Here is a 15,034-nt window from a genome sequence, read left to right as displayed (position 1 = left end):
GTCCAGTTCTAACTGTTGCTTCTTGACCTGCATTCACTAGACAGGTAAGGTGGGCTGGTATTCACATCTCTTAAAGAACTTTCTACAGTTTGTTGTGATACATACAGTCAAAGGCTTTAGTGTAGTCAATGAAGCAGAAATAGATGTTTTTCTGGAATTCCCTTGCTTTCTCTAGGAGCCAGTGAATATTGGCAATTTGATCTCTGGTTCCTCTGCCTTTTCTAAACCCAGCTTGTACATCTGGAAGTTCTGGGTTCATATACTGCTGAAGCCTAGCTTGAAGGATTTTGAGCATAACCTTGCTAGCATCTGAAATAAGTACAATCGTATGGTAGTTTGAGTGTTCTTTGGCATTGCTCTTCTTTGGGATTAGAATGAAAACTAACCTTTCCCATTACAGGATCCTTGCCTGGGAAATTGCATGGACAGAGGAGCCTGGTGGGTTACAGCCCATGCGGTTGCACAGAATCAGACACGACTAAGCATGCACCCCCTAGTCCCTTCAAAAACCAGACAGGTCTGGCAGATGACAGTGGACTACTGCAAACTTAACTAAGTGGCAGCCACACTGCGACTGCTACGCTAGACATGGTACCTGTACTGGAAGGAAGCAACATGGCCTCTCTTACACAGCATGTCATTACTGACCTAACATTCCAACAGAATGAAAGATCAGAAAGAATTAAGCATCTGCCTAGGATGGACAACAGTATACATTGACATCTTACTTAGGGCTCTCCTGTGAACTCTGTTCTCTGTCAAAACACAATCCAAATGAACCCTGATTTCCTGGACCTTCCATATATCATCACACTGGGGCATTATGTGGATACATAGTGTTAACTGTACCCTATGAGCAAGAAAGGGCGATTACTCTAGATGTCCCAGTAAGACCATGTACTCCAAGAGGCTGGGAGATAAGAGTCTTAGTATGCCAGCACAGTTCTTTAGTACTTAATGATCCGGGGCATGTTATGCCAGGACATCCCCTTTAGGGCACAGGAATCATTATTTATCACACCTTATCACTGCGACTCCTAATACTAAGAAACAAGCACCGTGTTTGCCAGTCCTCTTCCATGGTCAGAGATGGCACATGCTGTACTTGAGAATACTGCTCCAATCCATTATTGAGTGATTTGGCTATAAGTTTTGTGCCCCATTAATGCTGCTCCTTCAGTTGATACCTAGGGCTCCATGGGGAGAAGGGGATCTCTACACCAGCTGATGGAGGAGGAAAACATCTGGGTATGCTGATATACCTGAATGATAAGTAAATCTGATGTTCTCACAGGTAACAACTGTCATCATGGAAACAATGGACCAATTTGAAAAATAGAAGACACTGGAGAGTCAATAAAAGCTGGTATATATCAGAGGGGAGTTGAAACTTGAAAGAAGCGAATAGCATGAGATGAGTTTCCAATTTTTCTGACTTTCAGCCTGATGGTAGGGTGCAGCTGGTACTATGTAAGCCAGCTCAAACTCTGAAAGAAAATTCTGTCTTTTGGCCTTAAAAACCAGGGAACAAACTTTGGACTGCAAAGTGAGGGGAGGGGGGTATCCCAGAAAGGAATGTGTGAGAGAGGGGAAGCCCCAGATTGTGTGTGTAAGCTTCGCCGAAACTCTAACTGACCCCTGAACCATGCACACACAGGGCCAACCAATAGCAGCCCAGCTAAGAATAAAAAAAACTGAACTGAGATGTAAGCTGATGTCCAGGAGACAGAATTTACAGTTTGAATTCAACCAAATTAATTGTCTGCTTAAAACCACCACTACCACTCTTCAGAAGACTATAACAGAATCTAGTCTACAATATGACCTTCAGAACATCCAGGATACTTCTCTAAATTACTTAACATACAAAGAAACAGGGAAATGTGACCCACTCTCTGGAGAAAAGACAGTCCATTGAAATCAATTTTAAGATGACCAGATGTTGAAATTTGCAAGCAGAGATTTTTAAAGTGTTTATTATAATAATACTTAATGGTATAAAGTAAAACAGATTTGCAATGAATGAAAAGTTAGGAGAATATAGCAGAAAATAAGAAGCTACATATACTTACATATGTATATTTTTATACATAACTATATGAGTATTTTTAAAAAAGAAATTCTAGAATTGAAAAAATACAATATTTGAGGTAAAAAATTCACTGGATAGAGTTAATAGCACAGTGGAGGTAATAGAGGAAAGACTCAGTAAAAGAAATGACCCAATAAGACAGAGAGAAAAAAGATGAGGGAAAAAAATGAACAGAGACTCAGGGACCAGTAGGACAATATCCAGATGGAGGTGACAGACATGGGGCAGAAAAATATTTGCAGAAATGATTGATATTGCCCTAAATTTGGGGAAGGATGTAAATTTAAAGATTCAAGGCCAGCAGATCTTAAGCAAAATAAATATGAAGAAAACCATCTCCAGGCATATCATAGCCAAACTACTGAGAATAAAGATAAAAAAAATTCTTGAAAGCAGTCAGAGAAAAAGTGACACATTACATACAGGAGAACAACAACTTGAATGAGTACTAACCTCGCCAGAAAAGGTGGAGGCCAGAACACAGAGCGGGTTGAAGTGAAGCTCCAAAAGAGATCTGACTGGAGTTTGGTTCCAGATGGCAATGCAGGGGACTTCGCTGGTGGTCCAGCAGTTAAGAATCTGCTTTCCAATGCAGGGGATGCAGGTTGGATGCCTGGCTGGGGAACTAAGATCCCACAGGCCACGGGACAACTAAGCCTGGGGACCGCAACTACTGAGCTAGCATACAGCAACGAAAGATCCCACATGCTGCAGTGAAGACCCGTGTGCCACAACTAAGACTCGGTGCAGCCAGAAATAAGAGAGGAAATAGTAAAAAGACAGCAGTGCAGGAGGGTCCGGCACTCGTGTCTTCCCACAGGTATACCAATTCTACAGCTACACAAAGAACGGTTTCCTCTGGAAAAAGCCAAAACTAGCTGAGCAATGGCTACACATCAAGTGAACAAGAAAAAACCCACATTAAAGCAGAGAGGGGGCTGAGATACAATCTTACCATAAACCTCACCCTTGGCTTGGCAATCCACAGTTGGGAGGCATCTCAAAATGCCAAGTTTTTCCCTGAGGAGTGAAGGGTTTGAAGCCCTCATCTAACACCTCCACTATTTAAGACCTGCACCTGACAGATGAGCCCTTCAAAAATCTGGCTTTGAAAGCCAACTGGGCTTGCCTTCATGAGACTCACAAGTCTTTAGTAAACTGAGAAATTGTTCCCGAAGGGCTCACATTCACAGACTCCCCCACCCCAGGGCCTAATAGAGGCAGCTGATTCAAAAGTACCCAGACACTCTGTGAGAGAGGCTTATTTGCTTATCTTAAAGCACTGGCTGGAGAGAAAGGCATCTAATTTCACACACATGGAGGGGTTTACCAAGACATTCTCGAGAGAGAGATGCTGGTGGGCACCATGTCTGCAATCTCCCCCTGCCTTGCTCCAGCCTGCCTGTAACTCCCAGAAAGCAGCTTATGTCCTCATTTGGTGCCATGATTTTTGCTGCTGCCACCCAGGCGTTACCTCTAGGTTGCCTGGCTCTGATGGCCAGTGGGATTTATGCTCATGGATCCCACAGGACTGTAACAACAGATTAAAGAGTTCTTAATCAGCTATACCCCAAGGCATAGGAGAGAGGCAACAGACTGAGGCACTTAGTCCTTCTGTGAAAGAGGTCTATTAGTTTATCTTCATAGCCTGAGAGACAAGTTTCTTATTAAACACACACCTAAGGGTTGGCTGCAGTTTTCTCCAGAGACCATAAAGGGTGGGCACTATCTTCCTGCTCTCTCTCTGCCATGCCCAGAGGGCCAGTATTTCCCAGAGGAGAGCTTGTACATGCATCTGGTGATCCCGATTTTATACTGGGTGCCCTGTTTTTGTGCTGCTGCCTGGATCATCTGGCTGTGGTGGCCAGTGGAGTGGGGCTTGTGCTTCTGGGTCCCATGGGACTGTAACAATCAGACACAGTTCTTGAGCAGCTACCATTTCCAGGGCACAGTGCAGAGAGCAGAATGAAACAGTCCTCCAGTTTCAGTCTGTGAAGAGAGGCCTATTTGCTTCTCCTGAAGCTTTGGCCCGAGGGACACCTTCTGGTTTGGCAAATGTCTACGAGCCAGCTGAGGTGCTCTCTTGGGGTGAAGGCTGGTGGACAGTATTTTAAAAATTATTTATTTGGGGGCTGTGTTGGGTCTTTGTTGCTGTATGCAGGCTTTCTCTAGTTGCAGCAGGTGGGGGACACTCCCAAGTTGTGGTGCGTGGGCTTTTCACTGCCAGTGGCTCCTCTTCTTATGTGTTTCCCCAGTGGCTCAGATGGTAAAGAATCTGCCTGCAATGCGGGGGACCAGGGTTTGATCCCTGGTTTGGGAAGATCCCTTGGAGAAGGGCATGGCAACCCGCTCCAGTATCCTTGCCTGGAGAACCCCCACGGACAGAGAAGCCTGGTGGGCTACAGTCCATAGCATTGCAAAGAGTCACACGTGACTGAGTGGCTAACACAAATGTTTTGTCAAAAGTTTAAATTAGCTTTAACTTAAATTTACACTCAGCCAAGCGCTGAAGCTACAGATGGGTTACAAGGGTGCCAAGACATGTGTCCCCTGGGCACTCGTGATGGCCAGACGGGGTCTGGGGTGCTCGAAGCCCCTCAGCCTGTTGCCTCTGATCACAGGCAGCCTTTCCGTGCACTGAGCCCACCGTGTGCTATACACCCTCATTCTGTATGTGCGTCACGACGGGGAGCAGGCTGGGAAGCAAAAGGAGTCCACCACCAACTTTTAAAAACTGGAAAATCCCACAGAAAAGTCTGATTCCTGGTCTTCCTTGAAAATTACAGGATCTGGCCAACACACTCTGTGGCATGTGGAATCTTCCCAATCCAGGGATCAAACTTTTGCCCCCTGCATTGGCAGGCAGATTCTTAATCACTGGACCACCAGGGAAGTCTGATAGTATCTTTTTATGTATTTTATTTTATTTATTTATTTATGACTATGCTGGGTCTTCACTGCTGCACAGGCTTTTCTCTAGCTGTGGCGAGCAAGGGATACGCTCTAGTTGCAGGGCAAGGGCTTCTCATCACAGTGGCTTCTTTTGTTGCTGAGCATGGGCTCCAGGGTGTGCAGGAACAGTTGTGGCACGTAGGCTCAGCAGCTGCAGTTCCCGGGCTCTACAGCACAGGCTTAGTTGCTCTGTGGCGTGTGGGATCTTCCCGGATCAGGAATCAAGCCCATGTCTCCTGCATTGTCAGGTGGATTCTTTACCACTGAGCCTCCAGAGAAGACCTGGCAGTATCTTTATGTCCTCCCTCTCCCTCACTTTAGGTCACCAGTATCTCTCAGAAAGGAGCTTGTACACTTGTCTGGCGCCCTAATTTTTACAGCTTTTGCCCAGGGACATGTCTAGATCAGCTGGCTCTGGCAGCAAGTGGGGTTTAATAATCACAGTCCCAAAGGACGGCATATATTTGCATACTTTAAAAGCTGCTGCCTGAGGGCCTGACTTCCAATCAGCTTGAATCAAGTGCTGAGATCCTACCATGTGAGACAGTTATAGGTCTTGGCAGGTCCCTCAACTACAGGAAGCCACTAAAAATAATGTAGGTTGCTTGGACAACCACAAATGTTTGGGGAGATAGCCAAGAACTTGAGCAAAAAGTTGAACAATGAATTTCATCTCTCCATAAGGCCACTCCTTCAAGACTGGCAGAGGTAGCTGTTTTACCTAATGCATAAGGGAAGAAAACACAGAGGGTAAATAAAAATGAAGATTCAGAGGAATATATTATATTCCAAGCAAAAGAATAAGATCACAACATTAGAAAAAGATCTTAAGGAAGTGGAGACAAGTGATTTCCCTGATAAAGAGTTCAAAGTAATGGTCACAAAGATTCTCACTGATCTCAGGATGAACAAAGAATGGATGAACAAAGTAAGAATTTCACCAAAGAGGTAGAAAATATAAGAAGATATCAAATGGAAGTTGCAGAGCTGAAGAATACAATAACTAAACTGAAAAACATACTAGAGGAGACCAACAACAGACCAGATGAAGCAGAAGAAAGGATCAGTGAGCCTGAAGATAGGGCAGTAGAACTCACCTAGTAAGAGCAGGGGGAAAAAGAATGAAGAAGTGAAGACAACTTTTAAGAAGTTGTTAAGGGACTAACATGACAACATCAAGCAGATCAGCATTTGCCTTATAAGGATCTCAGAGGGAGAAGAGAGAAAGTAGGAGAAAACTTATTTGAAGAAATATTGACCAAGAACTTTTCTAACCTGGGGAAGGAAACAGACATCAAGTTCCAAGAAGACCAGAGAGTTTCAAAGAAGAACAACCCAAAGAGATTCACATCAAGACACGTAATTAGTATGAAAAGCTAAAGACAATGAAAGAATCTTAAAAGCAGCAAGAGAAAAACTTGATACATACAACAGAATCCTCATAAGACTATGACTAGATTTTCCAGCACAAACCTTGTAAGCCAGAAAGGAGTGGCACATTACATTCAAAGGTGCTAAAGAAAAAATAAAAAAACAAAACCCTGCCAAACCAAGAATACTCTACTCAGCAAAGTCTTCATTTAGAACTGAAGACAGAAAGAGTTTTCCAGATATGCAGAAGTTAAAAGAATTCATAATCGCCAAACTGACTTTATAAGAAATATTAAAGGGACTTCTTTAAGCTGAAATGAAAGAGTATAATTAATAATAAGAAAACATAAGAAAGTATAAACCTCACCTCAAAGGTAAATATTCAGTAAAATTTAAAATAACTTATTCTTGGAAAGGTGGTTGGTTAATCACTTATAAAGCTAGTATAGGATAAAAGGCAAAAGCAGTAAAAAGAACTATAACTACAATAACTTGCTAAGGGATACACAAGAAAAAAGGTACAAATTGTGACATCAAAAACATAAATCACGGGGGAATAAAAATGTAGATCTTTAGAATACATTCAAATGTAAGTTGCTATCAACTTGAAACAGACTGTCATTAATAAAATTAGTTATTTTATGTAAGAGTAATGATAACCAGGAAGCAAAAATCCATAGTAGATACACCAAAGATAAAGGAATCTAAGCACACTACTACAGAAAACCATCCAATCACAAAAGAAGAGAGCAAGAGAAGAAGAAAAAAATGAAGAATTTTTTAAAAAGACAGAATGTGATTAACAAAATGGCATTAAGTACATATCTATCAATAATTACTTTGAATGTAAATGAACCAAATTTTCCAACCAAAGAACAGACAGTGGCTGATTAGATAAAAAAGCAACACCAATCTAAGCAGCCTATAAGAGACTCTCTTCAGATTTAAGGACACACACAAACTGAAAGCGAATGGATGGAAAAAGATGCTCCTTGCAAATGGAAACCAAAAGAAAGAGAGGACAGCTATACTGAAATCTGACAAGGTAACTTTCAAAACAAAGTCTGTAATGAGACAAAGAAGGTCACTGCATAATGATAAAGGGGTTGATCCAAAAGAAGACACATTTGTAAATATTTAAGCACCCAAAATTCATTTCAAGCCCAAAGAAAGGCAATGCCAAAGAATGTTCAAAAACTACTGCACAACCGCACTCATCTCACACGCTAGCAAAGTAATGTTGAAAATTCTCCGAGCTAGGCTTCAACAGTATGTGAACTGAGAACTGCAGATGTTCAAGCTGGATTTAGAAAAGGTAGAGGAACCAGAGATCAAATTAACAACATCTGCTGGATCATAGAAAAAGCAAGAGAATTCCAGAAGAACATCTACTTCTGCTTCATTGACTATGCTAAAGTCTTTGACTGTAGGATTACAACAAACTGTGGAAAATTTTTAAAGAGATGGGAATACCAGACCACCTTACCTGCCTCCTGAGAAATTTGTATGCAGGTCAAGAAGCAACAGTTAGAACTGCACATGGAACAACAGACTGGTTCTTAATTGAGAAAGGAGTACATCAAGGCTGTATATTGTCACCTTGTTTATTTAATTTATATGCAGAGTACATTATGCAAAATGCCAGGCTGGATGAAGCACAAGGTGGAATCAAGATTGCTGGGAGAAATACCAATAACTTCACATATGCAGATGACACCACCCTTTATGGCAAAACTGAAGAGGAACTAAAGAGTCTTTTGATGAAAGTGAAAGAGGAGAGTGAAAAACCTGGCTTAAAACTCAACATTCAAAAACCTAAGATGATGACCTCTGTCCCATCACTTCATGGCAAATAGATGGGGAAACAATGGAAACAGTGACAGACTTTATTTTCTTGGGCTCCAAAATCACTGCAGATGGTGACTGCAGCCATGAAATTAAAATACATCTGTCCTTGGAAGAAAAGCTATGACCAACCTAGACAGCATATTTAAAAGCAGAAACATTACTTTGCCAACAAAGGTCCGTCTAGTCAAAGCTATGGTTTCTCCAGTAGTCATGTATGGATGTGAGATTTGGACCATAAAGAAAGCTAAGAGCCAAAGAATTGATGCTTTTGAACTGTGGTGCTGGAGAAAACTCTTGAGAGTCTCTTGGACCTCAAGGAGATCAAACTAGTCAATCCTAAAGGAAATCAGTCCTGAATATTTATTGGAAGAACTGATGCTGAAGCGCCAATACATTGGTCACCTGATGCGAAGAGCTGGCTCACTGGAAAGGACCCTGATGCTTTGAAGACCTTGAAGGCAGGAGGAGAAGGGGATGACAGAGTATGAGATGGTTGGATGGCATCACTGACTTGATGGACATGAGTTTGAGCAAGCTCCAGGAGTTGGTGATGGACGGAGAAGCCTGGCATGCTTCAGTCCATGGGGTCGCAGAGAGTCAGACATGACTGAGTGACTGTACTGAACTGATGCACCCAAAATTGGAGTACCTAAATATATAAAGCAAATATTAACAGATCTAAAAGGAGAAAATGGAAAGCAATATGAAAATAGCAGGGGACTTTAATACTCCATTTTCATTATTGGATGGATCATCCAGACAGAATCAATAAGGAGACAGTAGATTTAAATAGGATCAAATGAACCTGCCTAATTATACTATATATATATGTGTGTGTGTGTATTATATATATACATTATACATTATATCTCATATATATTATTTATATATTACATATAATTGTATATTATATCTTATATATAGGGAGAAGGAAATGGCAACCCACTCCAGTACTCTTGCCTGGAGAATCCTATGGACAGAGGAGCCTGGTGGGCTGCTGTTCATAGGGTCGCACAGAGTCAGACATGCCTGAAGCGACTTAGCATGCATGCATGCATTGGAGAAGGAAATGGCAACCCACTCCAGTATTCTTGCCTGAAGAATCCCAGGGACAGGGGAGTCTGGTGGGCTGCCATCTATGAGGTCGCACAGAGTCGGACACGACTGAAGTGACTTAGCAGCAGCAGCATATGTATATTATATACATTATATCTTACATATCTCTAATACATTATACACACATATGTATTAGAGAGAAAGAACGTTCTATCTGACAACAGCAGAATACAAACACTTCTCAGAACATTTTCTAGGACAGACCATATGTTAGGCAAAAAAAATAAGTCTTATCTATATTCAAGAAGACTGAAATCACACCAGGTATCTTCTCTGACCACAATGGCATGAGAGCAGAAAACAATAACAAGTGAAAACCGAAAACTTCATGAACACATGGAAGTTAAACAATGCTTTCCTCAACAAGCAATGGATCAAAGAAGGAATTAAAGGAGAAATTAAAAAGCATCTTGAGACAAACAAAAATGGAAATACAACATACCAAACTTTATGGGATACAGCAAAAGCAGTTTTAAGAGGGAAGTCCTTAGAAGCAATAAATGCCTGCATGAAGAAGCAAGAAAGTGCTCAAATAAACAACGTAGCTCTATGCTTTAAGCAACATGGCTGTCTGAGGAGGTCTTACAAATAGCTGTGAAAAGAAGAGAAGCAGAAAGCAAAGGAGAAAAGGAAAGATACATCCATCTGAATGCAGGGTTACAAAGAACAGCAAGGAGAGACAAGAAAGCCTTCCTCAGCGATCAATGCAAAGAAATAGAGGAAAACAGAATGGGAAAGACTAGAGATCTCGTCAAGAAAATTAGAGATACCAAGGGAACACTTCATGCAAAGATGGGCACGATAAAGGACACAAACGGTATGGACCTAAAAAAAGCAAGATATTAAGAAGAGGTAGCAAGAATACACAGAAGAACTGTACAAAAAAGATCTTCATGACCCAGATAATCATGATGGTGTGATCACTCACCTAGAGCCAGACATCCTGGAATGTGAAGTCAAGTGGGCCTTAGGAAGCATCACTACGAACAAAGCTAGTGGAGGTGAAGGAATTTCAGTGGAGCTATCTCAAATCCTAAAAGATGATGCTGTGAAAGTGCTGCACTCAATATGCCAGCAAATTTGGAAAACTTAGCAGTGGCCACAGGACTGGAAAAGGGCAGTTTTCATTCCAATCCCAAAGAAAGGCAATGCCAAAGAATGCTCAAACTACTGCACAATTGCACTCATCTCACATGCTAGCAAAGTAATGCTCAAAATTCTCCAAGCCAGGCTTCAGCAATATGTGAACCGTGAACTTCCAGATGTTCAAGCTGGTTTTAGAAAAGGCAGAGGAACCAGAGATCAAATTGCCAACATCCGCTGGATCATCGGAAAAGCAAAAGAGTTCCAGAAAAAACATCTATTTCTGCTTTATTGACTATGCCAAAGCCTTTGACTATGTGGATCACAATAAACTGTGGAAAATTCTGAAAGAGATGGGAATACCAGACCACCTGACCTGCCTCTTGAGAAATCTGTATGCAGGTCAGGAAGCAACAGTTAGAACTGGACATGGAACAACAGACTGGTTCCAAATAGGAAAAGGAGTACGACAAGGCTATATATTGTCACCCTGCTTATTTAACTTCTATGCAGAGTATATCATGAGAAACACTGGGCTGGAAGAAGCACAAGCTGGAATCAAGATTGCCAGGAGAAATATCAAGAACCTCAGATATGCAGATGACACCACTCTTATGGCAGAAAGTAAAGAAGAACTAAAGAGCCTCTTGATGAAAGTGAAAGAGGAGAGTGAAAAAGTTGGCTTAAAGCTCAACATTCAGAAAACTAAGATCATGGCATCTGGTCCCATCACTTCATGGAAAATAGATGGGGAAACAGTGTCAGACTTTATTTTTGGGGGCTCCAAAATCACTGCAGATGGTGACTGCAGCCATGAAATTAAAAGACGCTTACTCCTTGGAAGAAAAGTTATGACCAACCTAGATAGCATATTGAAAGGCAGAGACATTACTTTTCCAACAAAGGTCCGTCTAATTAAGGCTATGGTTTTTCCAGTGGTCATGTATGGATGTGAGAGCTGCACTATGAAGAAAGCTGAGCGCCAAAGAATTGATGCTTTTGAACTGTGGTGTTGGAGAAGACTCTTGAGAGTCCCTTGGACTGAAGGAGATCCAACCAGTCCATTCTGAAGGAGATCAGCCCTGGGATTTCTTTGCAATGAATGATGCTAAAGCTGAAATTCCAGTCCTTTGGCCACCTCATGCGAAGAGTTGACTCATTGGAAAAGACTCTGATGCTGGGAGGGATTGGGGGCAGGAGGAGAAAGGGACAACAGAGGATGAGATGGCTGGATGGCATCACTGACTTGATGGACGTGAGTCTGAGTGAACTGCAGGAGTTGGTGATGGACAGGGAGGCCTGGCGTGCTGCGATTCATGGGGTCGCAAAGAGTCAGACATGACTGAGTGACTGAACTGAACTAACTGAAGAGATGTTTTTTGTTCTTAACACTAAACAAAACTGGTAAGTCTTTAGTTAGACTCAGCAAGAAGAGAGAACTCAAATAAAATCAGAAATAAAAGAAAAGGGACTTCCCTGGTGGTGCAGTGGATGGGAATATGCCTGCCAATGCCAGGGACATGAGTTCAGTCCCTTGTCTGGGAAGATTCCACATGCTTACCAGCAACTGAAGTCCATGTGCCACAATTACTGAACCTGCCATCTAGAGCTCAAGAATTGCAATTACGGAGCCTGCACCACAACTACTGAAGCCTGAGTGCTCGAGGACCCGTGAGCCACAACCACCGAGCCTGCACGCCCCAACTCCCTAGCCTGTGCTCTGCAACTACTGAAGCCCGTTTCCTACAGCCTGTGCTCTGCAACAAGAGAAGCCAGCTCAATGAGAAGCCTGTAAACCACAATGAAGAGTAGCTTCCGCTTGTTGCAACTAGAAAAATGCCACATGCAGCAACAAAGACCCATCACAACCAAAAAATAAATAAAAACAACCTCCCCCGCAAACAACAGGTTTTAAAAAAAGGAAGAAAAGAAAAGACATTACAACTGATACCACAGAAATACAAAGGATCATGAGAGACTAGTATGAACAATTACATAGCAAAAAATTATACAACCTAGAAGAAACAGATAAATTGCTAGAAACATGCAACCTAACAAAACTGAATCAGGAAAAAACACAAAATCTCAACAGAGATGGAATTAGTAATCAAAAACCTCCCAAAAACCAAGTCCACAACCAGATACAGTCAGATAACTTCAATGGCACCCCACTCCAGTACTCTTGAGTGGAGAATCCCATGGACGGAGGAGCCTGGTGGGCTGTAGTCCATGGGGTCGCTAGGAGTCGGACACGACTGAACGACTCCACTTTCACGCATTGGAGAAGGAAATGGCAACCCACTCCAGTGTTCTTGCCTGGAGAATCCCAGGGACGGGGGAGCCTGGTGGGCTGCCGTCTACGGGGTCGCACAGAGTTGGACATGACTGAAGTGACTTAGCAGCAGCAGTGAGTTCTACCAAATGTTCAAAGTCCTATTAAAAAAACTGAAGAGGGGGAAACACTTCCAAACTCATTTAAAAGGCCAGCATCACACTGACCAAAACCAGAAAAGGATACTATCAGAAAAGAAAACCACAATAGGTACATTAAGTTACATCAGTACACAAAGATACATTAGGTTCAGTATCCCTAATGGATACAGATGCAAAAACTCTCAATAAAATACTAGCAAGTCAAATTCAGCAGCATATTAGGTTCATTCATCGTTATCAAATGAGATTTACACCTGGGATGTAAGGATGCTTCAACACATTCAAACCAATTAACAAGACACATCACATCAATAGCATCAAAGAAAAAAATCACACCATTTCTACAGACACAGAAAAAGCTTTTGACGAAATTTAATATCTGTTCATGATAAACACTCTTAACAGATTACATATGGAAAGAATGTACCTAAACGTAATAAAAGTCATATATGATGAGTGTACAGCTAATATACTCAGTGGTGAAAGCCTCTCGTCTGAAGATCAGGAACAAGACAAGGGTGCCTAATCTCAGCATCCCATAGTCAACATAGCACTGAAGTCCTACTTGAGCAATCAGGCAAGAAAAATTAAAAAAGGTATCAGACACAGAAAGGAAGAAGGAAGAAGTGAAACTGTCTCTCTGCAGGTGGGTTTTTTTTTTTTTTTTTTGTGGGGGGTGGTGGAAATCAAACCATTTTAATGAGAAGCTTCAAGAGAATAAATTTTGTTGTTCTCAGCCATGACATTTGTGGTAGTTTCTTACAGGATCCCCAAGAAGTTAATATAATAGAAAGCCAACGTCTTTAAGTGTGGAAAGAAAAAATTTCTTAACCGAGAATTCTAAATCTAGCCAAAATATCCTTCAAGGATGAATAAAGGCATTTTCAGATAAAAGAAAAAACAAAGTAATTCATTGTCAGCAGGGAGGTACTGAAAAAAATGCTAAAGAAAGACTGAAAAGAAATGACACCAGATGGAAAATTGGATATGCACAAAAGAATAAAGAGAATCAAAAACGGTAAATAACTGGGTAAACATAAAAGATTGTTTTTTCTTCTGACTTTTAAAAGAAATACTATTTAAAGTAAAATGTAGAGCTTTGCCTTGTGAGGTTTATAATGTATTTAGACATAATATTAGTAAATATGACACCTATGGCATAAAAGACCCCCTCCAGTATTCTTGCCTGGAGGATCCCATGGACAGAGGAGTCTGGCAGGCCATGGTCCATAGGGTCACAGAGAGTTGGACACGACTGAAGTGACTAAGCATGGCATAAAAGATGGGAAGGGATAAATGCATCCATACAGCTGCCAGGTTTCTGTATTTTAGGTGGTGTTAAAATATTAATTCTAAATACACTGAAAAGTTAAGGAGGTATAATGCAAAACCTGGAACAACCACTAAGAAAATAATGAATAGATACAGCTAAAAAGCCAGTAGAAAAAAAAAAATTAAAAAAAATAAAAAGCCAGTAGATCAGGACCTGGCACTAACTGCATTGAATGGAGTGCTTTAGGTGGGATGTGGCAGAGGATGTTAAAGATTCTTCTAAGGAAAAGGAACAAAAGCATTGGTAATAAAATTGCTTGTAGCAAAGGAGATTAGAATGGACACTGTAGCGGGCTGAATGGCGACCTCCCCCAAATATTTCTACACACAATTTCAGAATGTGACCTTATTTGGAATAAGTGTTTTTGCAGGCACAACTAAGTTAAAGATCTCAAGTTAAGATCATCTCAGATTAACGTGGCCAGTGATGGATATCTTATAAGAGACAGGCACAGAGGAGAAACATGGAGACAAAGAGCAGAAGGCCATGTGAAGACAGAGACAGAAACTGGAATCATGTTTCCACAATAAAAGGGACCAGGAACCACCAGCAACTGGAAGAGGTAAAAAAGCAAAAGAATGAAGTTGAACCCTCACTTTACACCATACACAAAAATGAACTCAAAATAGATCAAAGACCTAAATGTAAGAGCTAAAACTATAAAACTTAGAAGGAAATGGGAAAAGCTTCAAAACACTGGATTTGGCCGTTATGTCTTGGCTTTGACACCAAAAGTACAGGCAGCAGATGAAAAATATTTACATAAAATGTATAATTTATGTGCATCGGACACTATCAACAGAGTG

Source organism: Bos indicus x Bos taurus, chromosome 20 (genome assembly GCF_003369695.1).
Source record: "Bos indicus x Bos taurus breed Angus x Brahman F1 hybrid chromosome 20, Bos_hybrid_MaternalHap_v2.0, whole genome shotgun sequence".
In the NCBI taxonomy this organism is placed as follows: Eukaryota; Metazoa; Chordata; class Mammalia; order Artiodactyla; family Bovidae; genus Bos; species Bos indicus x Bos taurus.
The sequence above is the reverse complement of the archived record's forward strand: the minus strand, read 5'-3'. Positions refer to the sequence as shown.